General features: G+C 39.5%; 1 pseudogene; it reads right to left on the bottom strand.

Moving 5' to 3' along the window:
* Positions 1–22917: 22917 nt before the first annotated feature.
* Positions 22918–23275, bottom strand: LOC140532301 (LYR motif-containing protein 1 pseudogene; annotated as a pseudogene).
* Positions 23276–25283: the final 2008 nt, after the last annotated feature.

Below are 25283 nucleotides of genomic sequence, written 5' to 3'. Positions count from 1 at the left end.
CAGTTTTTCCTCCACCTCTCTTACTTGATTTTCAAAATCCTCTTTGAGCTCTTCCATTGGATGGGCTGGGATACAGAAGCCTTGATTTTTGTGTCTTTGCCTGATGGTAAGCATTGTTCTTCCTCATCAGAAAGGAAGGGAGGAAATATCTGTTCACCAAGAAAGTAACCTTCTATAGTCTTATTTTTTTTTTCCCTTTTCTGGGCATTTTCCCAGCCAGTGACTTGACTGCTGAGTGTCCTCTCCATACCCGCTTTGTCTCCAGATCCTCCTAGCCAGCACTTGGGGTCTGAGATTCAAATGCTGCTTCCCAGCCTTAGGGCTTTGGTGGAGGCGGGGCTGCTATTCAGTGTGACATTAAGTTCAGGTGCTCAGGTGGGGGTAGGGCCACCACAGGAGGCCCAGTTCCCTCAGGGGGTTTATGCAGAGACCTTCAACAATGGATCCAAGCTCTTGCCTGCTTTGGGATCCCCTGTCTGCTGCCACCTCTGCTGCTGCCTCCTGAGGGGGCCTGAGTTATGGAGACACTGCTGCTCCCCTCTCAGCCAGCCAAAAAGAGTCTCTCACTGACCTTTGGGGCCTGTGGGTGGAGGGACCCTCTCGATCCTGCTGGAGTTCCCGTCCCTGATGCTTGCTGGGATCTGCTCCTCTTGGTGCCACGTGGCCAAGACATGGCTGGGCTCTGCTCTGGGTCTGGTGCATGACAGACCTTTCACGTCAGGTTTTCACGTCTCTCTGGAACAGAAATCTTGTCCCCTCCATTGTTCTGTGGCTTCTGCTGCTGCAGAATTTGTTGGGAGTTCTTCTTTACAGGCATTTTTTATGAGCTGTGGCTTTGGAGCTAGCATATGTGTATCTTTCTACTCCACCATCTTGGTTCCTCCCCCCCCCCCAACAAAGATTTTTGCAAAGGGATTCACATCATTTCATTGATCCAAATAACTAAGCCTTTTTTAAATTCCCAGTCCTGAGCATGGTTTCTGGCACTTAGCCAGCCTCTAACAAATGTTTTTTTGATTGATTGACTGATTTAGTAAGTGATGATAACTAAATGCAACATTTGTGATCCCAGTCAGCTCATTTCTAGATTATTTGTTGCTAAAAGGATTGCTTTGGTCTTTTCTGTTCAGATAGCAGTGTAAATGGATGGCACACCTCCTCTGAGCTGCATTAGATGATGGTGGAAGTCTTGTCAATTTTGGTGTCTTTTTAGGGGCAAGGCAGCCATCTCTTATAGTCCTCTACTGGGTGCTGGGAATTCAAATGCTAGAAGCAACTTACATTATCACTGCAGGAGCAGAGACCCAAAATTCACACAAGTGAATAAATCCAAGATGAGTTTTGGAGGAGAGTATACTAACCACTGATGGGCACCCAGGAAGACAACCCTTGGAAAATGGCCCCTGAGCTAAGCCTGGGAGGAAGCTAAAGATTCTCAGAGGCAGAGAAGAGGAGGGAGGGCAGCTGGGCCTTTGGTGACCCAGATTAATTTCCTTTCACATGAATGTTCTGAAATTGGATCCTTCTTTCTCCCAGGTCCCTTCCAACCTTGACCTTTTTTGGCTCTCTTATAGGGGATGACTAGGATTAAAGGTTTCACTTCATGAAAGAGGCAACTTTGTGATGGTTCTAAAGGGATGTTCTCACCCAGAAATGTTATAGCAATTCTACCTATGGCGTTATACAGGGACAAGGTGATAAATTCCTGCTCTGTCAAATGTTACCTGTGTGACGCTAGGCAAGCCTCCTGTTCTTTGGGCCTCAGTTTCCTCCTCTATAAAATCAGAAGAGTTGGAATAGATAACCTTTGAGAGCCTTTCCAGCTTTGTCTGTGACTCTGATTCAGTGTCTGGTCATTCACTCAACAAGTATTTATTGAGCATTGACTACACCTAAGGCATCATGCTGTGGGTTAAGCCAAATATCCTATTTGCCTATATAATCATGGACAAGTCAACCTTTCCCAGCCTCAGTTTCCTCTTATGTGAAGTGAGAAAAATGGAATAAATAGATGACCTGTGACCTTCCTTTCAGGTCCAGATCTGATCCTGTGGTGAAAGGAATGATGGCCCCTGCCCTTGAGGAGCTTATGTTATTATTCTGTGGAAAATTTCAAGTCAGAGGCAAGAGCAAGGTACTCAATATAGTCAGGAGATCTGACTTCCATGCCACACCTAACTGTGGAACTGAGGAAACCCTTGCCAGAGAACCTGTAAAATAACAAGGAGGTCCAGTAGGTACACAGTACATTAGAACTTCACCAGTATCACCTCATCTGACACTCACAGCAACCCTAGGAAGCAGGTTGATCTAATAGTATCCCCATTTTGCAGATGATGAAACTGAGGCAGAGAGCTGAAGATCTAGTAAATATCTGAGGCAGGATTCAAACTCAGTATTTCCTAATTCTAGGTTTGGTGTGCCATTCACCATACTGCCTACTTGCATCAAATGAGAGGATTGGGCCTCCAAATACAAACACATTTGCTGCCACTTGTCCATGCCCTGGCTTGCTAATGTCAATGTTTGTAAGTCCTCCATACATGGTATGGAGAACCATCTGCAGGGAAACAATCCATCATGAGTAGCAGTGGCATCTTAGAGATGCCTAAATAGGAATTGTGGTCAAAGTAGGATTGGTTTCAGGGTCTTTCAAAAGTTCTGGTAGGAGGACAATCCAAAAGAAGGAGGAAAATCATATTTTCCTGACTTTGTTGCCTTTTAAAAAACCTGAAGCTATTTCTGTGGAAACCCCTTAGGTGAGGTGAACCTTTCTATGGCCTCATGTAACACTTCGGGATTCACCAATTATATGCATTTCATAAGATAGGAGAGAAATAGGATCAGATATTTAGAGGTTTGGGAATCTTCCAGGTCATTTGGTCCAACTCCCTTATTTTACAGAAGGGGATGGTAAGGCTTAGCAAGAAGTGATTGTATCAGTAAGCACCCCAACATACATAGGAGGACCTGCTAAAACAGATTCTCAGATCTTCATTCATGAAAGGAAAGGCAACTTTTGAGAGGTTAACAATCCCTTTCATCAAGCACATGTATCAATCCTTTAGTCAAATACATATATCATTCACCTAGTTCAAGGAGGCAGCACCCTGAACTTCAAAGAAAATACAGAGAAACTAAATATCAACAGACTTGGCTTCCTCTGACTGAATTCAACAGACAGATCCAACAGTCTGACCATAGTTATCACAAAGGAAAGCACAGCATCTGAGTTCTTAAAGCTGGAGGGGCTCCTTAAAGCATCTTCCCAGAGTCCTCATCTGGCCAAACACTTCCAGTCAGTAAACCCCAAAATACCACCTGAAACTCAGAGTCTTTATACATTTTTTAGAGTCAGAGGACATCACATCCCTTGAGAACTAGTGTCTCATTAACAAAGTCATGGACTTTCTTACAAATCTTTCCAGGCCCGACAATGAGTGGGAAAGAGCCTTCTCAGTCATATTCAAATAGAGCCATTATGCTTCTTGATTATACTAAAACAAAAACACCAAAAGACCCTATTTTACTTGCCACTACTTGCCATTAACATTACATATGGTTATATTCATATAACCATAACTTTAAAACTAGAAGAGACCTTAGTGACAAACAGATATAACCTCTTAATTTTACAAATGAGAAAACGGAGGCCCAGAAAACTAAGTGAATTTGGATCACAGGACCGGATTAGAATGGCATGGGACCTTAAGGGCATTCTAGTCCAACATCTACATTTTATAGATGAGGGATATTATATCAAATAGAATGAGAAAATAGTTAAGTAAACATCTCACACTAAATACTAGATAATAAGTTCTCTGAGGACAGGAACTGTATCATTTGTTATGTGTTAACTTCCAAGTCAATTCAACAAGTAGATTGTGTTTGTCCTTCATTTTCAAAGAGAACCATGACTTCAGGGAAATGATTGCAGTTGACTTGGATTTGAGTGAATCAGGGCTGTGCAAGGTCATCAGCCTCACTTTCTCCTCCAGAGCCATCTGCATCCAGTGGCCAAATATTCATCAGGACAACTGGAGATGGCCCAGAATGCAATGAAAAACCCTGGCTCTTTTAGGCTAAGACCTTATCAGGTTCTCACTTTGAGTGAGTTAAGGCCCATTCAGTGAACAGGTCTCTATTCAGTAACAGATAGTAATAATAATAAACACTTATAAAATGCCTTAAAGTATTAATTTTACAATACTGCAAAGTATTTTAAATACATTCTATTATTTGAGCTTCACAATAACCCTATGAGGTTGCCTTACAGCTATGTCTTTATTATCCCCACTTTACAGAGAGAGAAACTGAGGAGAGTAGTGTGTACAGGTCACATGGGTAGTAAAGGACAGGCAGGCTTTGAATTCAGATCCTCCTGACTCCAAGGCCATCTTACTGACCAGTATGTTAAGCAGTCTCTGTTAGGTACTTACTCTGAAAGAAACAACAACAACACAGTGTCAGAAGAATGTGAAAAGCATGTCCTACCCTTGGACTTTACAGGCTAGTGAATGTCCTGCAGTACCTTGTACCAAGCAGTGTCTTCATAAATAGTTATTGAGTTCATCTGGCCTATAAAGTAGCTTGTGGCCCAATGCGGGGAAAATGGGCTCAAACTCATTCACTAGTTTTCCTGTCTTTGTCACATCCATGAACTGCTCTGATTGGAAACTTTTCCTTACTATGATCAACCAACTAACTGCAGAGGTTTTGCCAGAGGATTGCTTATGTGAAACCAATTCCATTCCTCCGCCTTTCCTAGGAATGAACTTTTCCATTTACAGAGGCCTCAAATTGGATTCATCTCCAAATGATTTTATTAGAGGAAAGTGTAGTCATAAAGGGGGACTGGGTTCAAATCTTGCTACTGGTTTTAATTACAAGTGTGACACTAGACAAATCACTTAGTCTCCCCGATCCTGAGTTTTCTCCTCTAAAAATAAGAGAATTCAGGTAGATGGCTGCTGGGGTCTCTTCCAGTTCTAGATCTGTGGTACTATGAGCCTATGACCTCTGTAAGTCTCAATTACTTTATCCACAAAATGGGGGTATTAGACCAGATGGCTTGTCCGAGGACCTTTTCAGCTATAGAGCTATGATCTCCTGATTGTTTACGGTGTTTCCAGAAAAAGACACAACTCTGTCCAAGTCCTTGGCTCTTCTTTTCCTTCTTCAGTAGAAATTGTAGAGTATGCATTGAAAGGGGGAAGAGCCGGTCTCATTTGGATTAGCATCAAACAGTAATCTAGTCCTGTTTCTTTCTAGACTCAAGATCTCCAGGACACAACTGAATAAAAGCGACATTTCAGACCCACAGCTTTTCTGAGTCAATGACTCTGGAGAAGGTTCCAAGAAGTGGAATGGGACATGCACACTACCACTGCTCCAAGTAGCACGAATTCTGAGGGAACATTTGCCTCCCCTAGAGTGATGCTCTCTTGATCATAGGTACAAACCCTGGACCAGATCCTCAGGACTATATCTAAGGAAAGACTAGAAATTTTTTTCTGCATTTCATTTATTTAACAATGGGACCTTCAAGTCAGAAGAAACTAGCACAGAGCTATCCACAATTTGATGTAATATCTGGGTATGAATTTTGGTTCTTTTGCTCAATCACTTCACATCTTTTGCAAGAGGCTTTCTCTCTGGGCCTTATCTATAAAATGAGAAATCAAAGTAGGTGATCTCTAAAGATCCTTCCAGTTCTAGATTGTATGATTTTGTTAAAGTATTGAATTTACACGATGTTTTCAGGTTTTGAAGAATTTCACATCTGTTACATTCTCTGATCTTCACAATATCTCTGCCAGGGAGGTGCAACTATTATCGTCATTTGACAGATAAGGAAACTGAAGCTCAGAGGAATCCAGGGAATGTTCTTGGAGTCCAGAAGACCTTGGGACCAATCCCTCTCTCATTTACTATCTGCATGACTTTGCCCAAATCGCTAACTTTCTGAACCTTAGTTTCCTCATCTGTGAAATGAGGGGTTTGGACTACATGGCTTCTCAGGTCTACATCTATCATCTTAGGGTTCCATACTTTGATGAATATCATATAGCTTTTAAATGGGATTTAAATATAGGTCTTCTAGATTCTAAGTTCAGCTCTGTCCACTATCCCACACTGCCTCATTATTGTCAAGGAGGGATTACTTTTTCTTAGATGAGTCACCCCTGTTGATTTCTAAGATTCTACAAGAGAGGCAGAGAAGATAGAAGTGAGATTGTGTTTTTTAACAAAAAAGTCAGGTGGAAGATGACACCATCTCCAAACACATAATGACCTGTAGCCTGGAAGAGAAGTTAGGCTTACTTTTTTGGTTTTTGTTTTTGTTCCAGCAAGCACAGCTGGGCACAATGAGTAAAACTGGAAAGACATCTATTTATACATGATATCAGAAAAACCTTGCTAACTATGAGAGATGTTCAACTTTAAACTGAACTACCTCAGGCTGTGGTGGCTGTTCATTTCAACAAAGATCATCAAGCGAAGGCTCAATGACCACTTGGCAAGACCATTGGAGATGGGATTCTTTCATGCCCTCAGAAGTTTTTTCTAATTCTGAGATTCTATGAAAATACTTACAGTGGTAAAGTGGTTTGATTTTTGGTCCAAAAGTACAAATATCATCTACTATGTTTGCATTCCTTAAACCTAAAGAACCAAGTTCAGAGTTCCTCTTGGTTATCCTGGTTCAGCTGAAAAAGGAAGGAGTAGCATCTCCTTCTAGTATTCAGTGTCTAGCCCAAGTGTTAAGAGAGAAGACCTATCAGCTCTATCCTTTTTAAAAGAGTCACTTCTGTGGACTCAACTTGAACCTTGCTTCATCCATAGCAGGGAACTTTAGATTTCATCCAATTCTCACCTTCTCATTTATAGATGAGGAAACTGAGGTTCAGAGGGATTAATTGAGGGCCTTTTTGCTGGACACTACCTGGGAGATCTCATTAGCTTCCCTGGATTATTCAAGGTCTATATATCTAGCTCTACTGAGTTATAGTTGCACGTTACCAACTGCCTTTTGCACAATTCAAACTAAATGTCCCACAAGCATCTCATACTCAGTGTCTAAAAAGGAACTGAAGATCTTTTCTTTTTTTAAAATAGTATTTTATTTTTTCCAATTATATGTAAAGATAATTTTTAACATTCTTTTTTTTAAGCAGTCAGGGTTAATTGACTTGTCTAGGGTCACACAGCTAGTCTGACGCTGGATTTGAGTTCAGGTCCTCCTGATCTCAGGGCTGGTGCTCTTAACATTCATTCAAAAATGTGAGTTCCAAATTTTTCTCCCCTCCTGCCTTCTTAAAATGATAAACAATTTGATATAGGTCATATAGTTATCCTTTCCACACTGCGCCTTTCCCCATCATGGTTTCAATATATGATGAGTTGGCATAAGAAATTAAATGGGAATTTTTGGGGATCTTTGTGGAAGCCAGAGACGACCTGCAAAGGCCATCAAATGACACAAAAAAAGTTTAGAAACTCAGAAATGCATAAAATATATGTGTAGTATTGTGTAATGGAAACATACTTAAACTTTTAATATTGTAAACACCCCACAAAAGAAAAAGAAAAAATCAGAGTTCTGTGCTGTGAAAGGAGTGCCAAAAGAATTTATGTGGATTTTCCAGATTGTGGAGGGCTCCATGCCCCTAACCCCCACAATGTGGAAGGGATGACTGTAAATGTGCATATTTCCGTATTAGTCATGTGAAAGAAGAAACAGACCAAAAGGAAAAGACCATGAAAAAAATAAAGTGAAAATAGTCTGCTTTGATCTGCATTCAGACTCCATAGTTCTTTCTCTGGATCTGGATAGCATTTTCCATCATGAGTCTTTTGGAAGTATCTTAGATCATTGTATTTCTGAGAGGAGCTAAGCCTTTGTAGTGGATCATCACACTATGTTGCTATTACCGTGTACAATGTTTTCCTTGTTTTGCTCATTTCACTTTGTGTCAGTTCATATAAGTCTTTCCAAGTTTTTTCTGAAATCCACCTATGTATCATTTCTTATAGCATAATAGCATCCCATTACATTCATATGCTACAACTTATTTAGCCATTCCCCAATTGAAAGGCATCCCCTAAATTTCCAGTTGAGAACTGATTATCTTTTCCAGTAAGCCTCCCTTCTTCTAAAATTCTCTGTGACTGTCAAGGACACTCACCATCCTCCCATTCGCCCAAGCTCATAATTTCTATTCCTCACTCATACTCATCTCCTCTATATTCAGTTCATTAACAAATCTTACCATGTCTACTCTCCCAACATGCCTTTCAGTCTCTCTACTCATATAGCCACCATTCTAGTGCAAGCCCCTATCACCTTTCATTTGGACTATTTGCCACAGCCTCTTAATTAGCCTCCTAATTCCTATTTCTTCCCACTCCAATTCATTCTTTACTTAGCATCTGACCATGTCATCCTCCTCTTCCCACTCTCAATAAGTTTCTGTGACTCCCTATTACTTCTAGAAACTGAAGGATCAAATACATATATTTCTGTTTAATATTTAAAGCTTTTCATACCTTGGCCCCTTCCTACATTTTAATTGTTCTCATACTGTATTACCGTCCTCTGACTATGAGATAGCTATATTTTCCCTTCCTGACATTGTTCTTAACTTCCTAGCTTCAAATCCATGCTTTCTCATCTTGGAAATTCTTTTGACTCCTGGAGCCTTCTAGACCTGAAAGTTTCAACCACCATAGCTTTTTCAGCATGGATTATCCCTCTGTAAAACTCATCATTTTCTCCCATAGGTCAGGTTCTCCTGGAATCTCCATTTTGTTGGAGGTGCCCAGGCAGATCTTCATTCCCCTCCAGCCATGTTGGCTTCTGAATTTCTAAACTGTGTCTCTGCTGAGCACCTTCCCTTTCAGTTCCCTTTTCTACCTTGTCTTTCTCCACTAGAATGGAAAGTTTTTGAGGCTGGGACTTCTTTTTCCTTTTTAATTATATTTGTTTCCCCAGGGCTTAGCACAATGCTTGGCACATATTAAATACTTAAGTTCTGTTTTCTTTCTTTTTTCCTTTCGCACTTGCAGTCTCCCAAACTTGACACTCTCTTTACCACCTCTATGTCTTTGCTATAACTGGAATGCTTTCCTTCCTCATCTGTGAATTAGAACTTCCTTAGCTTTCTTCAACATTCAGGTCAAATTCTACCTATCCAGGAGGTCTTTCCTGGTTAACTGCCTTAGGGTCAAGGCTAGACACCTGAGCACCCCATTCTTTTAGGCTGATGTTGACCAGTCAGTCTTGGGTTCATGCTATTCATCCATTTCCTGAATCTTCCCAACAGTGCTTTTACCTATCCCTGACAATACTGCGAGAGATTTTGTCAAATGCTTTGATATAGCCTGGGTATATTACGTCTACAGCAGCATCCTCATCTGTCATGCTTCGACAAAAGAAATGAGGTCAATTTGGCATGACATTCATTTATTCTTCAAATGTTATTTTATTGTTATAGCTATGTTTTGTTTTTGTCACATTCATTTATGACTATATCTCTCTCCTTCCCCTACCTAGTGAGCCATTCTTTGTGACAACACTTAAAAAGAGAGGAAAAAAGCAGATGAGCACAACACACCGAACAAATCAACCATGTCTGACACTGTTATGTGAGATGTTCTTAACGAAGCCATGCCAACTTTTAATGATGGCTGCTTCCTCTGTGGGATGTTACTGGAACAATACATTCTCAAATTTCCCCAGGAATCTGAGCCAACATTGCTGGCTTATCACTGGCGTACTGTGAAGATGCTACTTTCCCCACCTCCTTTTTAAATTGGGACAACATTGGTTCATAATAAATGATGACTGAATTGAAGGATTGAGAATGCAGGGAGCCCTTTCAGCTCTGGGTAAAGGATGATTCCATAATCATAAGACTTGGCCTAACAGGCAATAATTGGCCTCATGTGACAGTTTTTCTGTCGTTGGGTATATTCAATCCAAAGCTGAATGATCACTTACTTGTCAGGGAAGGGATAAGAAATTAGCCTGAACTGGTTTAAGCAATTGGTGATGTCTAGGGAATACTAGTCTCTAACCGAACTTGTCAGTCAGCAAACATGTATTAATCAATTGCTATGTGCCAGGCACTGTGTTAGACAGATTGGAGGGAAGTGAGAGGGACAGCACCTAAGAAAAGCAAGGAAGATCCATTCAGTCCTGCTTGCCAGTGTAGACTTTATAGAAAAGACTTATCTTTTCTGCTTTTCCTCTGGTTTGTAGAAGCAGGTTTAAACACATTACTATCATACCTAATGGAGCAAGGTAAGCATTTTTGTTAAGTAAATACTGTATGCAGTGCACTAGTTTAAATATTAAGGATACATAGTATCTGTCCTCAGGGAACTTCCATCCTCTGGGTGTATATGTGGGTATATTTGGGGCCAAAGAGACTTTCTGGAACCACAAGTTATAGATATTTCTCCACTTCTTAATCCCATTGGCTGTACTTTTTGCAGTTCCTTTCTAACCACACGTCCATAGAATATTGGAGTTCCCAGCAGGCCATGCCTCCTCCTCATCCCCATCTATAGAAATGGACATGTCTAGACGCTAGAAGGGGTATAGACTCCAACAGCTTGATTTTAAAGACGAGAAAACTTTAGCCCAGAAAGGACAAGTGACCTAGGTCACCCAGGCAGTAAGCAGTAGAATTTGTATTCAAATCCAGGTTCTCTGATTTCAAATCCTGGGCTCTTTCCACTCTCCGATGCCAATGCTCAGATCTGGCAGGGGCTTCCAAGAGTCCTTTAAGTACACACGAAGCACAACTCCGAATTAAGAGATGTCTGATTGAGGAAATCTGGATTGTTCTGGATAAGGTCAGAACTGCCTAGCTAGAATGTAGAAAAATTTTGTGCTGAATGAGGGAACTAAAGGACAGGATGAGGGGGAGGGATGCCATTGTGAGAAGCAAAAGAGGTGTGTGTGCATGTGTGGTGTGTGTGTGTGTGTGTGTGTGTGTGTGTGTGTGTGTGTGTGTGTATGTGTGTGTGGTGTGTGCGTGGGGGGGAGAAATGAAGGTGGGTTGTAAGGTGGGTTATAACTAAAGACAATTTTTGTTGCAATCTCCCTCCCCTTCTCCTTCCCCTTCCCCCCTGACCCAGGGCAGAACTCAGAAAGTAAGGTGATTTGCTGGGAATTAATTAGCATTTCATTTGATCAAATCACTCTATGAATACACAAATAGAATCTTCAATTGCCAACATTTACATTTCCCCCAGGGTCTTCTCTGTTGCAGATACTTGCACTTTGGCCATAAACACATCCTCATTTGGAAAATTCTCTCTATAAAAACATCAATCAGTGTGCAGTTGCATATGGAAATGGGTTCCATCTTCTTCCCCCTCAGCCTGAATTAGCATTCGCCTGAGGGCACCAATGTTAATGAGGTTTAGACTTGATTGGGCCACTGGGCTGGGAGCTGAGGTTTCCACCAAGCTTTTGGACGGGGCTGCATTAGCTGTTTGGTTCCCCAAATTTTCCTAATTTCAGCATTTTTGTACTAGGAGTAAAAGTCAAATTGAATATAAAAATTGATTCCAAATGTTCCTAAGGGAACGATTCATTTCCTTTGTGATTGTTTAGAAATGTCACTGAGAAATTAAGTTAAAAAAAGATTAAGATAATTAACTTTTGGGCTCAGAATCATTTTGTTTGTCTGTGGACTAAGAGATTAACCAGTATGAAAGATAAAAAAGGATGTCTGGGGTCCCAAGGTGGTATTGGGAGAGGTGGGGATGGTCAAAGAGGAGGGAGCAGGGAGGAGGGACAAGGAAACCAGAGGAGGGGATTATTCAGTTTAATTCAACAACCACTTATTGACCACCTACTATATGGCAAGGATTGTGCTGGTGATAGACTAAAAAACGTAAAACAGACTGACCTCAAGGAGGTGATACTTCACTGGTGGAAACCATGGGCCCCCAGATCAGCAAATACCAGCTACATGCAAAGTAAACTCAAGGTAATTTGGGGTCAGGGTAGGGGTGGGGAACCTGCAGCCTGGAGGATGCATGTGATCTGCAGTGCTGCACTTGAGGACCTAGAGGGCCACATGTGACCTAGAGGCCATAGGTTCTCCAGCCCTGGGTTAGGGCCATCAGCAGTTGGGGGTGTTTGTGGAAAGGTTGAACACAACCTTTAGGGAGTGAGGTGAGAAGAGGCAGAGGTGATGAGTTAGCATTCTGGTCAGGGGGCGGGGGTGCAGCCATGGCATGACCTGGAAACGAGGAGATGGAAGGTCATCTTACAAGCAGAGGGCCCAGCCCGAGTGAAGGGCGGCAACAGGAGATAAGGCAGGAAAAGTGGGCTGGAAGCCAGGTTGTACAGTCCCCACAGGACAGGGCCTAATGCAGGATCAGAATAAAGGGCTGTGAACCGACAGCTGGAAGGGACCTCAGAGGCCTTCTATTTCAAATCCCTCATTTTACCGAGATGGAAACTGAGACCGAGAGCATTGTCCAGGGATAGACAGGAAATAGGCATCAGAGGTGCAGATGAGTATAATGAGAGCCATTCCCATATCTGTAAAAGGGGGAAACTGAGGCAGGTTGATACAATGGAAAAGACATTAAAATTGTAGACTCCAAGTTTATGTGACCTTGGAAAATTACTTCCCCTCTGTGGCTGGGCAACCCTCTGTCTGTCTCTCTCTCTGTCTGTTTCTCATTCTCTCTATGTCTCCCTGTCTCTCTGTCTCTGTCTCTGTCTCTCTCTCTTTTCCTCTCTGTCTGTCTCTGTCTGTTTGTGTCTATCTCTCATTCTTTCTCTCTCATTCTCTCTCTGTCTCTGTCTCTCTCTCTCTGTCTCTGTCTCTCTATCGCTCTCTCACACACATACTCTGTCTCTGTCTCACATACACTCCCTAGATTTTGTATCCCCTATTGTTGGACACGACTTGTTTTATTGCCTTTCTTGGCTGGGGGATCAAATAATGTCATCAAGTGTTTATTAAGCATCTACTTGGGGGCAGCTAGGTGGTGCAGTGGATAGAGCACCAGTGCAGGAGTCAGAAGGACCTGAGTTCAAATCTCACCTGAGACACTTGACACTCACTAGCTATGTGACCTCGGGCAAGTCACTTAACCCCAGTTGCCTCATCCTGGGTCATCTCCAGTCATCCTGATGAATATCTGCTCACTGGATTCAGATGGCTCTGGAGGAGAAGTGAGGCTGGTGACCTGCACAGCCCTCCCTCCCTCAAAACAAAGTCAAGTGCAAAGTCATTATTTCTCTGATGGCATGGTCTTCTTTGGCAATGACAGATGAACACACACAAGTGTCTGCTATTTTAAGCTAGGCAGTGGATGCAGTTTTTTTGTTTTTGTTTTCAGTGATTTTCAGTTGTGTCTGACTCTTCCTGATCCCATTTGGCATTTTCTTGGTAAAGATACTGGAGTGGGTTGCCATTTCCTGATCATTTGACAGATGAGGAAACTGAGGCAGTCAATATCTGAGGCCAGATTTGAATTCAGGAAAATGATTCTCCCTGACTCCAGGCTCAGTGCTCTATCTACTGTACTATCTAGTAACCCAGTGGATATATTAAAAAAAAAAAAAGGCAAATAAAATCTCTGCCTTTCTCAATTTAATGAAATAAGAAATCTAAAGAAGAAATTTGAGATAATTTCAAAAAGTGTGAATGCTTTTGATCAGATAAAGGGTCTCCTTCTTCCTTCCTTCCTTCAGCCTTCTAGCAATCTCCTTAGTAAGATATCTGGCATCATGGAAGCTCTGAGAAGGATACAGTGAAGTTGAGAAATCTTGTGTATTTCCAGCTTGCTCTGAAAGAAAATTGTGTCTGTCTACAAATGATTAGCAATGTGGCAGTTTGCTTGATCTTTCACTGTTCTGTCAGTATTGAATTCGAGAATATTAAACTATCTTTGCCAATTTGAAGTGTGAAATGTGGCACTGCAAAACTTTTTATTTTCCTTTGTCTGCTTTTTGAAGGAATCTCAACAGTTTTTCAAACGATTATTAACAATTCCTGTTTCTTTCTTTGAGACTTGACTGACCCACTGTAGAAGGAAAATTACCCTGGCATTAGATTCTATTAATTCCCTACATAGTATGCACATCAAATTTTTGTCATAAATATTTATTACCAAGATTTTCCTCTATTTTTAGATTTTTATTTTGTATAAATTATATTTTGTTGTGCGAAATCCACTTTTGCTTATGTATTCACCTTCGTCTATTTTTCTTCAAATAAATGCTTCATTTTGACAGATAAAAAATTTTTTCTCTATCCACAAGTCAAGTTGATAATAATTCCATCTCCCATTAATCATTTTTTAACAATTTATATGATCATTCATTTGGATTTTATTGTAATTCATGTTATAAGGCATCAATCTAAAATCTTCCCCCATAATATTTTTATGCAACAATTTTAATTGAATTCCTTTCCTCAGTTATTTGTGATTTTATGTTTAATCCATCATCAATTTATTACATACAGCAAGTTCTATTTCTGCACTCTCTACTTCAATACATTAATGGATTTTATCCTATATTTTATGCAGTACCAAGTAGCTTTAATCACCACAAACTCTGTCAAATTGCTCCCGAGTAATTGCTTATTAACATATTGAATGTAGAAATTAATTTGAAAAGCATTTTCGTTTATTATAATAGAATAGTAGTATACTAGAAAGAGTCTTGTGTCTTGAATTGGAAGATCTGGGTATTGTTATCTTTGCTCTGTTACCAGGACAGACCATGCAGAGGAGCAACAAATTGAGTTTGGAGTTAAATAGGATGGGGTGAATGTGTTGGACTGATTTTGGGAAATTATAAAGCTTAATGAATGATCCCATGCTTCCCATGAAAACAAAGACTCATTTTTTTCAACACTCCCATTTTGCTGAAGTTACTATAAATCATTAGATGTGGAATACAACTGCTCTCAAAGAGAAGCATCTCTCAGAGTAAAATAGAGAAGTGTATTAGGGATCAAACCATGACATATAATAAATGAAAAACTCAGAAGAAGAAAGGAAATTAAGTTCATCAAGGAGCTACGTGATAAGAAGAGAAGACAGGTTAGTAGCATGGCCAAGATGGTCAATGGACAGCCAGAGCCATTCTCGTATGACTAGGTTTTGGGAGGACATTGACAATCATCTGACAGGATGGGAGTCAAGTCTAAATTGGACTTTTCATCACTCAAGATATGCCCAAGTCTTGAGTTCTTTATCAGAAAAAATACTAGCTCTTGGTTTCAAATGGATGCTTAAAAAATCATATTAAGGAAAAAAAACTCTTCTAGTCTATTCTATATGGTTTTTTTCATGTTTTAAGAAAAAATAGGTCCAGTATTTTTTCAAGGACTTCATCTAGCCCTATTGATATCTTCAAGAGTCAGACCAACAACATCTTCCCTTTGCAGTTCAAGGAGTTCTCCTGGGGACCCCCCACTCTGGTATGCTCTCTCCACCTTTAACTACCAGTAATTAATATCCCTATTCCATTTAATCAATGAGCATCAATTAACTTTTACAAAAGACTATTTCTCGAGAAAAAATAGCAGGAACAGAAGTACAAATATTTTCCCCCAAGACCTGACGGATTGTCTCACCCCTCCACCATCTTGTATCTGAATATAGCAAGCTCAAACTTAAAGCAATGCTGACTAGCAACTGTCTCACTAAGTTCACTTCCCAGTCATTGGATCAATATCTTTTTCCCCCTCTCTTGGCTGTTTTCCATCTAGCCTGGGTTGTGCAGGTCATTCTGGACTTTTCTTTGTACTGAATGTGCTAACTTCAAAACCTGATGCGGACTTTGACTCTTGGATCTCTGGGGGCTCCATTCTGATTTTTTGAAGGTCACAAGGTCATAGATGTCTCCATTACTCCTTCACCCACAGGCATGAAAGAATAGACACATATAAATAGAAGTCACAGCCAGGTCACATGTTCATGGACCACATGGCCTAAGTGAGGAGAGAAAGGCTCCAGGCCTCTCTCCCCTCCAGGAAGCCGATAGAATTTCTTGTCCCTGCACTAGATCAAAGCTAATCAGGAAGAGACAGAGCAGAGACTCACTTTGGCCACTTGGTGCCTTTTGGATTCATCCCAGTTCTAGTTCCATAGCCGATCATTTCTTTACCACATAACTAATTACAAAATGAGTGTTTATGCTCCGAATTTGGGAGCAAAATAATTTTATTTTATGTAATCATGCCATCCTATAAACAGGCTCCCTAGCTTTTTCCACATGGGGATTATATCATTTAAATACACAGAGTATGTTCACTTGTCCTCCACCCTACCCCCCATAAGTACAATCCTATGTAATCCATATATATTCTGAAGGTCCTTAACTCCCAACTTTCCCTCTCACTGATAAGGCAGGTCGCGAGCGTGTGTGTGTGTGTGTGTGTGTGTGTGTGTGTGTGTGTGTTTGTCCTTCATTTTTGAAGAAGACCATGCCATCAGAGAAATAATGACATGACTTGTACTTGACTTTGTTTTGAGTGAGGGAGGGCTGTGCAAGTCACTAGTCTCACTTCTCCTTCAGAGGTCCCCAGAGTAATGGCTAACTATATCTTCCTAGTTAGAGTTCTAGGGGTATCCCTGAGGACTCAGAATATCTTTCTGATGCTATTGGCTCCAGCCCCCCATTACAAGTGTGAGAAATAATTCATTTAGACTCCTACTCTATTCCAGTCAGTATTAATCATTTTGATATTTATATAAATCATATAGGGATAGATAGGTTCTTATACTGGGCCTCAGACTTTAATGTGATATTCACTACTTGTTTGCCAAGTTATGAGACTTACTTGCACCATCACAAGAATGATGACAAGGATATCTCCAACAAGTTTTGCTTAAATTCCATATCTAAACCCAGTATGGGTGGGATACCTTGATGTTTTGGCAAGTGCCTCAACTTATTTTTGTACCTCTGGACCATTCTCTTTTGTCCAACATGATAGGTAACCATCTTATGACCACTTACTCAGTGGAGATGCCCCATGCTTCACCCAACCTGTGACTCTTCCCTTCACCCCCCACACTGATATGTCAGTTTTGGCCTTCAACGGTAAGGTCTATCAATCCTTGATATTCTGTATTTCAACATACCTCTTTTTCATTTTTGAGTATCAAACCCTATAAAAACAAGGTTGTGGAAGAAAGGAGCATCTCAGATCATGAGGAAGGTCTGAGGTTCACTTCATTAGAGATGACTGTGGACCCTTTAATAAAGTGCCATTGGCTCAGAGCTCTGCCTCAGTCTCTTTTATTGTAGGCTGGGCAATTATAATTCCCATACAGGTTGTTCTCAATCATCAGTACCTATTGATATCTCCTCACTATTATTGATAGACCCAGTGATTAGCACCTCAATGTTATTTAATCAAATAATATCACTGGCAAATTCTCCACTATACCACCTCCATCCCAGGAGAGAATTGGCTGAAACTTATAATGTTTGCTACAAAACATTCTCCCCACCAAGTTTGTTTATGAATGTGGTATCGCAGGAGTGTGCTGGAGTCAGCTCTAACTGGCTTGTGAGAGCTGATTTCTAAATTTTCATTGTGATCACTTACATCTCAGAAATTGGAAATTGCTACAAATCCACATTTGATCTACTGCCTTGTTGCTTGTTTGGACTTAAGAATATTTTAATAATGCAGATGAAACTTTAAAACATATGTACATACATGTTTTCCCACTTGAAGAGTCCAGTTTTTCATAACACTCTTGTATTGTTCTCTAAACATTGTTGGAGATCAACCAAAGGGAAGTAGCAGGCTCAGATGATGAAGACATCCTTAGACTGGAGGCCTGGTCACTGTAAGCTAATGACAACAATAATGACTAACATTTATATAGCACCTACTGTCTGCCAGGTACTGTTAAAGGTGGATGATGATGATGGTGATGATGGTGATGGTGGTGATGATGATAATGATGGTGGTGGTGGTGATGATGGTGATGGTGGCAATGGTGGTGATAATGATGATGATGGTGGTGATGATGATGGTGGTGATGATGATGGTGGTGATGATAATGATGGTGGTGGTGGTGATGATGGTAATGGTGGTGATAATGATGATGATGGTGGTGATGATGGTGATGGTGGCAATGGTGGTGATAATGATGATGATGGTGGTGATGATGATGGTGGTGATGATGATGGTGGTGATGATAATGATGGTGGTGGTGGTGATGATGGTAATGGTGGTGATAATGATGATGATGGTGGTGATGATGGTGATGGTGGCAATGGTGGTGATAATGATGATGATGGTGGTGATGATGATGGTGGTGATGATGATGGTGGTGATGATAATGATGGTGGTGGTGGTGATGATGGTAATGGTGGTGATAATGATGATGATGGTGGTGATGATGATGGTGGTGATGATGATGGTGGTGATGATGATGGTGGTGGTGGTGATGGTGGTGATGGTGATGATGATGATGATGGCGATGATGATGATGATGATGATGATGATGGGGATGATGATGATAGTGATGATGATGGTGATGGTGGTGGTGATGGTGATGATGGTGATGGTGGCAATGGTGGTGATGATGGTGATGGTGGTGATGGTGGTGATGATGATGATGGTGGTGGTGGTGATGATGATGGTGATAATAACTGACATTTATATAGTTCTTTAAGGTTTTCAAAATATTTTATATCCATTATCTCATTTAAGCCTCATAACACCCCTGTGGCAGAGCTAATGGATAAAGGTGCTTCAGAAAACAGCATCTGTCCAGACCAATTCACTACTGAACTGGCTTCTTCAGGTTGCTCCTTACTGTCAGTAAACTCTTGTACAGACTCCAGTTCTGAGAACTGAGGAGGCTCACATTTTCACCCTTTCAAATTCACAAAGTAGCAGCCATCTCTGATACTCCTTCACCAGAGAAAAGAAAAAAAAATCCAGACACAACCGAGACAAACTCTAGCAGGCCATGTGTATTTGAGAAATGTCTTTGGCCCACCCAGAGGCCTGCAGTGATTCATTAGCCTCACTCTGATACTCACATTTTTTTTTTTTTTTTACCAATAGGAAGGAACAGGAAACAGAGAAGTTTCAAGTGGAGAGTTTGGCCCCTCCATTCCTTATTTCTAGAAGCAGGCTCATCACACATGCATATTTCTAGGATCAAAATCATTGGCCAATCCCACATTACACTATAATTTTCTTCTGGATATGATTTATTTTACTGGTATTTTCCTAATATTGAAACATCCTTACATTCAGTTTATACATTTCACTTGAGTATAATGAATAATATTTGGAATATTGTTGTTTATTTGTCAGTTATCAATATAGCTTTTTTTTTTTGCATTGACATTCATTGATTGTATTGGTCTGCAGAAGACAGGACTAATTGAAAAAGACTCTGATACTAGAAATGACTGAAAGCAAAAAGGGAAGTAGACGACAGAGGATGAGATAGGTAGAGAATGTCATGGAAGCAAAGAATATGAAGTTGGACAGACTTTAGGAGACAGTGTAGGACAGAAGGGTCTGATATGTTATGGTCCATGGAGTCACAAAGAATCAGACATGACTGAACAACAACAGCTTTCTTTTTCAGCCTTATCTTTGCAAAAAGCATATTTCCTTCATGGAACTAAAATTCAGTAGTAAACTGGACTTCTCTATAGTCAGTGTCAAATAGAGATTACTTGTTCTTATACTTAGAAACCATCTATGGTATGGAGGGATTGTTTGATCTTTGAGGAACCTGAAGAATTCGCTTATGAACCTATATGGTTTGAATTCCTTTTAACATGGTGGTCAAAATGGCCCATCTGACTCTTCCTTCTGTGATCAGTCTGTTTATAATACCTGTTTTGTGTTGAATTTAGGTATCTTGTATTTAAATAAAGACACCTGCCTGGCACTATGTAGGTGCTTAGTAAATGCTAGTTGTCTGACTGATTATATATAAATGTGTAAAGTAGTGGATAGAGAGCTTTGGGTTGGAACCAAGAAGAGCTAAGTTCCAGTTCCACTTCTGACATACATTGGTAGCGTGACTGTTAATGATAAATCTTTTCTCTTTGACTTAAGCCCAATCAGATAAAAGAGGGACAAAGAACATAGAGCCTTCACAATAATTTGGATCACAAATTATAAATCACAAAGATTTGGATCCTTAATCCCCTAAATACTTTTTGGTAAATACTTTTGGTCATCCTCATAAGTAGCAGAAAAAGTGCTTACCTGCTTTGGTAGAGGAAACTTCCTCCTTCCTGGAGTTCTCCACAATGATGAATCCTAGGGTTCCATTCCTATCTTACATATTGCTTTAAGTTTTAAAATGTGTCCCCATAAAGCTATGCATATTAATCTGACAGTTTCATTAACTTCATTTGCATTAGGCATGATTCCCTTCTTTCTTATCTCAATGCTTAGTAATTTGAATCTTCTTCCTTATTTTTATTGAATTTACTAATTACTCATTAATTTTATTAGCCATTTCAAAACACTCACTCTTGGTTTTATTTATCAATCCAAATGTTCTCTTATTTTTCACTTGATTAACTTCTGCCCCGATCTTATGCTTTCATTTGGTGTATGGCTTGGTTATTTTTCTAATTTCTTTAAATGCACATTCAGCTTCTTTCTCTAAAGAATCCATCACTCTGAATTTGCCTCAGAGTACTCCTCTGACAGCAAACAGTCCATCAATTCTGATACTATATTTGTGTCCTCAATGAGGCCCTATTCTGGCTCCTTATATTGGGATAGAGATGACGTTGGCTTATGGAAGCTTACGCCATGAGCGATCAAGCATTGGCAGGTGCTATTAAGATGGAAAGACTTTGGGGCTAGATCTAGGAGGGATCATCCTAGTTATGACTGAAGAGGTTCAGCCACAGAGGGACTGTACATGGGATGATACTTTTTTTTAGCTGTATAATGCTTCTGGATCATCACAGAGTGGTTATAATGGGCTTTAAAAGGGGAGCCACTGGCACCAATGAAATCATACATGCTTAAAATATCAAAGTGGATATAGCTGTGTTATTGGTTGCCTTTGAGGTAGTCTGTTTATGTTTCGCAGATTATAGGATTTACAGTTGTAAAGCATCATAAGCTTCATCTAAGTCAATCCTCTTATTTCACAGTTAAAGAAACTGAGGCACAGAGAGGTTACATGACTTTCCCCAAATCATATAGCTAGTAGTCAATCAATCCATCAATTGACAAATATTCATTAAGTACCTTCTGTTTGCCAGACACTGTGCTAGGCACTGGGGATAGAAAGATCAATTTTGTAAACTTGTCCTCTGAGAGTAATGTGAGATCTATAATGTAGCCTCTCATAATATTCTTGTGGGACAGGTAATGATACACTTAGGCAGTTTCAAACTTGGCTCGGAATTGCACTCGAGGAATGACTGGTAATGGCTTAATGCCAGTATAGAAGGAGGTGCCCAGTGGAGTGCTTCAGGTATCTGTGTTTTGCTCTGTGTTGTCTACCATATTTATAAATGGCTTGCATAAAGATGTTGCTGGCATGCTTATCTAAATGACAAATGGCAATAGGCTGAGAGGAGTAGCTAAAGTATGGGCCTACAGAATCAGGATTCAAGAAAAAATATGCCAGACTCAAGGAGACACCAGCCTGTTTTTTGCCTTTCTTTGTATCCCTAGTGCTTAGCAGAGTGCCTGGCACACAGTAGGTTCTTAATAAATTCTAGTTGACTTGATTTATTTACATTTGGGAGTTAGATGTGGTCCTCGAAGACAGTACATGTTTAATTATATTTTTAATAAACAATTTTTATTAAAGACTTCAATCATCTCTGAACATGAAAAACAATACTGAGGTAGAATGACTTTCAGTGGGTTTTTTCCATTGGTTTATCACAAAGGCACAGTTTCTTCTCCTTTTGATCTAAATCATCCTTTTCCTATTTGTACATAATTTTAAAGTCAGCCCATCTTTGTAATTTATACAGCATATTCTTCTGTTTGAGAGATTCCAATTTTGTTGTCAATTAGAAACAGTGATTTCTCTTTGCAATTTTAGTATGAGTTTGCTGTGGGACTTTGAGGCCAGAATGATAAGTAATAGGTTTTAGAATTTGTTTGTACGTTGTATACATTTAGTGAACAAAATTAAATACTTCAGCTGCTGACATTTGGGGATATTGCCCTCCTCCAAATTTCCCTGAGGTAAGATATTATCTTCCACTAGCAATTAAGGGGGTGATGGGACTTGCGTATGCACGATGTACTATGATAGTGTGATAAAGAAGGAAATAGCCTACTACAATATTCGTGAGAACTATATCTTTGAGTCAAGAGACCCAAATAAAGATATTAATAGAACAACTGAAACATAAAAGGTATTATTTTAAAACATATATCCATAGCAATTTTTTTAAAAAAAGTGAAGCCCCTAGAGATTTACAAGTCTGATGCTTGTATCTGATTTTTATAATAACTAATAATTTCCAAGAGAAGCTGCTAACAGGTACTGTCCTGTCTGCATGCTGCAGCCTTCTCTGTGTATATGGCTAGATTATTTCCACAAAAATGTTTAATTTTATATATGTCAATTTAGCCCAATTCCTGCTATGTTCAGACTGTCATCTAATATGTTACTACGTTCATGATTAGGAATGCTCTTTGCGGGGTTAGCATCCTCTTATCTGCTAGGAAGACGCTAGCCCTGAGCAATGCAAGGACATATAAATTAGTGTTAGGGGATTAAGGATCCAAATCTTTTAGTGTTTAAGACAAATTATTGTGAAGGCTCTATATTCTTTGTCCCTCTTTTATCTGATTGGGTTTAAGTCAAGTAGGAAAGATCCATCATTTGATTTGTGCTTAGGCCTTGCTTGGCTCACAGTTCATACAGAGAACTTATTTCTTAGATAACGAAACCACCCTGAGACTTGGGATATAAAGGTCTGGAAAGTTTCCTTAACTTCTCCTGGGTTTGAAGTCCATGATTTTGTAGGGGAGTGAGGGGGGTGAATCGACCTTGGATATGGGCTCTGAGAAGGCAATCCCACTTCAGTTCTTGCTGTGCATTCATCTATATGTTGCTAAATCCATTCTGAATCTCGAAGGTTTTTGTTTTTTGGGAACCATATTCTGATTTCAGTCATAATGTATTGCTTTTATCAGATGGCTGCCTCCATCTGCCCTGGTGCTACATGCTACCTCCTTGATAGCTTGAAAATCTGGTGGTATAGGCTAAGACCTTCTTGTGTTACTGTTGTCATCTCTTATGTTCACACTGTGTCTATCATGCTTCTCTCCCCCCTCCCCTACCTTGCCCTGTGCTGGGGGCGAAGAAGGAGCATCAGGAGCCCCAAGGAGCTGACCATTTAATCATGTTTTAAAATCCATCCTATAATCCTCTTTCTCTTAATGAGAGAGTTTAACTTACTTCAATTTGACAGTACCATTCTTCTTTCCTTTTTAGTATCTGTTTTGTCAGCAAGAAAACCAAATTCTTCTATTTTATTATTTCTATTTCTTAACCAAACTAAAATAAAGAATCTCAAATAAGATTTCTCCAATTCTTACCATTAACTGTAAGCATCTCAAAAACTCAGCCTCCTCCTTTTTCTTTTCTTTCCAGTTATGAAAAACATTTCCATATTAGTGATTTTGTATAAGAAGAATTGAATAAAATAAAAAATGAAAATAAAAAATAGCATGTGTCAGTATGTATTCAATTAATATCAGTTCTCTGGAGATGGATAATATACCTTATCTAAGTCATTCATAGTTCCTTATCAAACCATATTGCTGCTATAGTGTTCAACGTTCTCCTGGTTCTGTTCACTTCACTATGCATCAGTTCATATATGTCTTTTCAGGGTTTTCTGAAATCATCCTACATGCCATTTCTTATAGCTCAATGATATTCCATTACAATTATAAACCATAGCTTGTTCGGCCTTTGCCTAATTGATGGAGAACTGTCATAAATATTTTTGTACAAATAAGTCCTTTTGACTTTTTTTGGATGTCTTTGGGATATAGAGCTAGCAATGGTATCTCTGGATTAAAGGCTATGCACAGTTTTATAGCCCTTTGGCCTTAGTTCCAAATTGTTCTTCAAGAATGATCAGATCAGTTCACAACTCCACCATCAATGCACCAGTGTACCAGCTTTCCCACATCCCCTCCAACATCCAACATTTTCATTTTTTCTCACATTAGCCACTCTGACAGGTGTGAGGTGGTATCTCAGAATTGTTTTAATTTGCATTTTTCTGCTCAATAATGCTTTAGAGCATTTTTTATATGACTACAAATACCTTTGATTTCTTTGTCTGAAAACTGTCTGTTCATATCTTTGATCATATCATTTATGAACTGGGGAATGACTTGATTTTTATAAATTTGACTCAGTTCCCTATATATTTGAAAAATAAAGCCTTTATCAGAGATACTTGTTTCAAAATCTACCCATCTAGTTTTCTGCTTTCCTCATAATTTTGCTTGCATTGATTTTGCCTGTGCAAATTCTTTTAAATTGTATATAATCAAAATTATCTATTTCACATTTTGTAATCCTCTCTATCTCTTCTTCACTCTTAAATTTTTCCCTTATCCGTAAATCTGACAGATAAACTATCTTATGCTCTCTTAATTTGCTTATGATATCACCCTTTATATGTACCCATTTTAACCTTATCTTACTATACAGTGTGAGATGTTGCTCTATATTTAGTTTCTGCCATACTGTTTTCCAGTTTTCCCAGCCGTTTTTATCAAATAATGAGTTTTGTTCCAAAAAAGTTTGGATCTTTGGGTTTATCATATGCTAGATTACTCTGGTCATTTACTATAATGTAATTTGCACCTAATGTATTCCATGGACCCACCACTCTATTTCTTAGCCAGTACTACATTGTTTTCATAATTACTATTTTACAATACAATTTGAGATCTGGTACAGCTAGACCACATTCTTTCACATTTTTTTCCCATTGATTCTCCTGATATACTTGAACATTTGTTCTTCCAGATGATTTTTGTTATTAATTTTTTCGAGACCTAACAAACCATTTTTGATAATTTGATTGGTATGCCACTAAATAAAAGATTGATTAAGGTAGAATTGTCATTTTTATTAAATTGATTCAGCCTGCTCATGAGCAATAAATATTTTTTTCCAGTTGTTTAGATCTGACTATTTGTATGAGAAATGTTTTATGGTTGTTTTCACAGTTCCTAGGTTAGTGTTTGCAGGTAGATTCCCAAATATTTTATATC

The sequence above is a fragment of the Notamacropus eugenii genome, chromosome 3 (assembly GCF_028372415.1).
Source record: "Notamacropus eugenii isolate mMacEug1 chromosome 3, mMacEug1.pri_v2, whole genome shotgun sequence".
NCBI lineage: Eukaryota > Metazoa > Chordata > Mammalia > Diprotodontia > Macropodidae > Notamacropus > Notamacropus eugenii.
The sequence above is the reverse complement of the archived record's forward strand: the minus strand, read 5'-3'. Positions and strand labels throughout refer to the sequence as shown.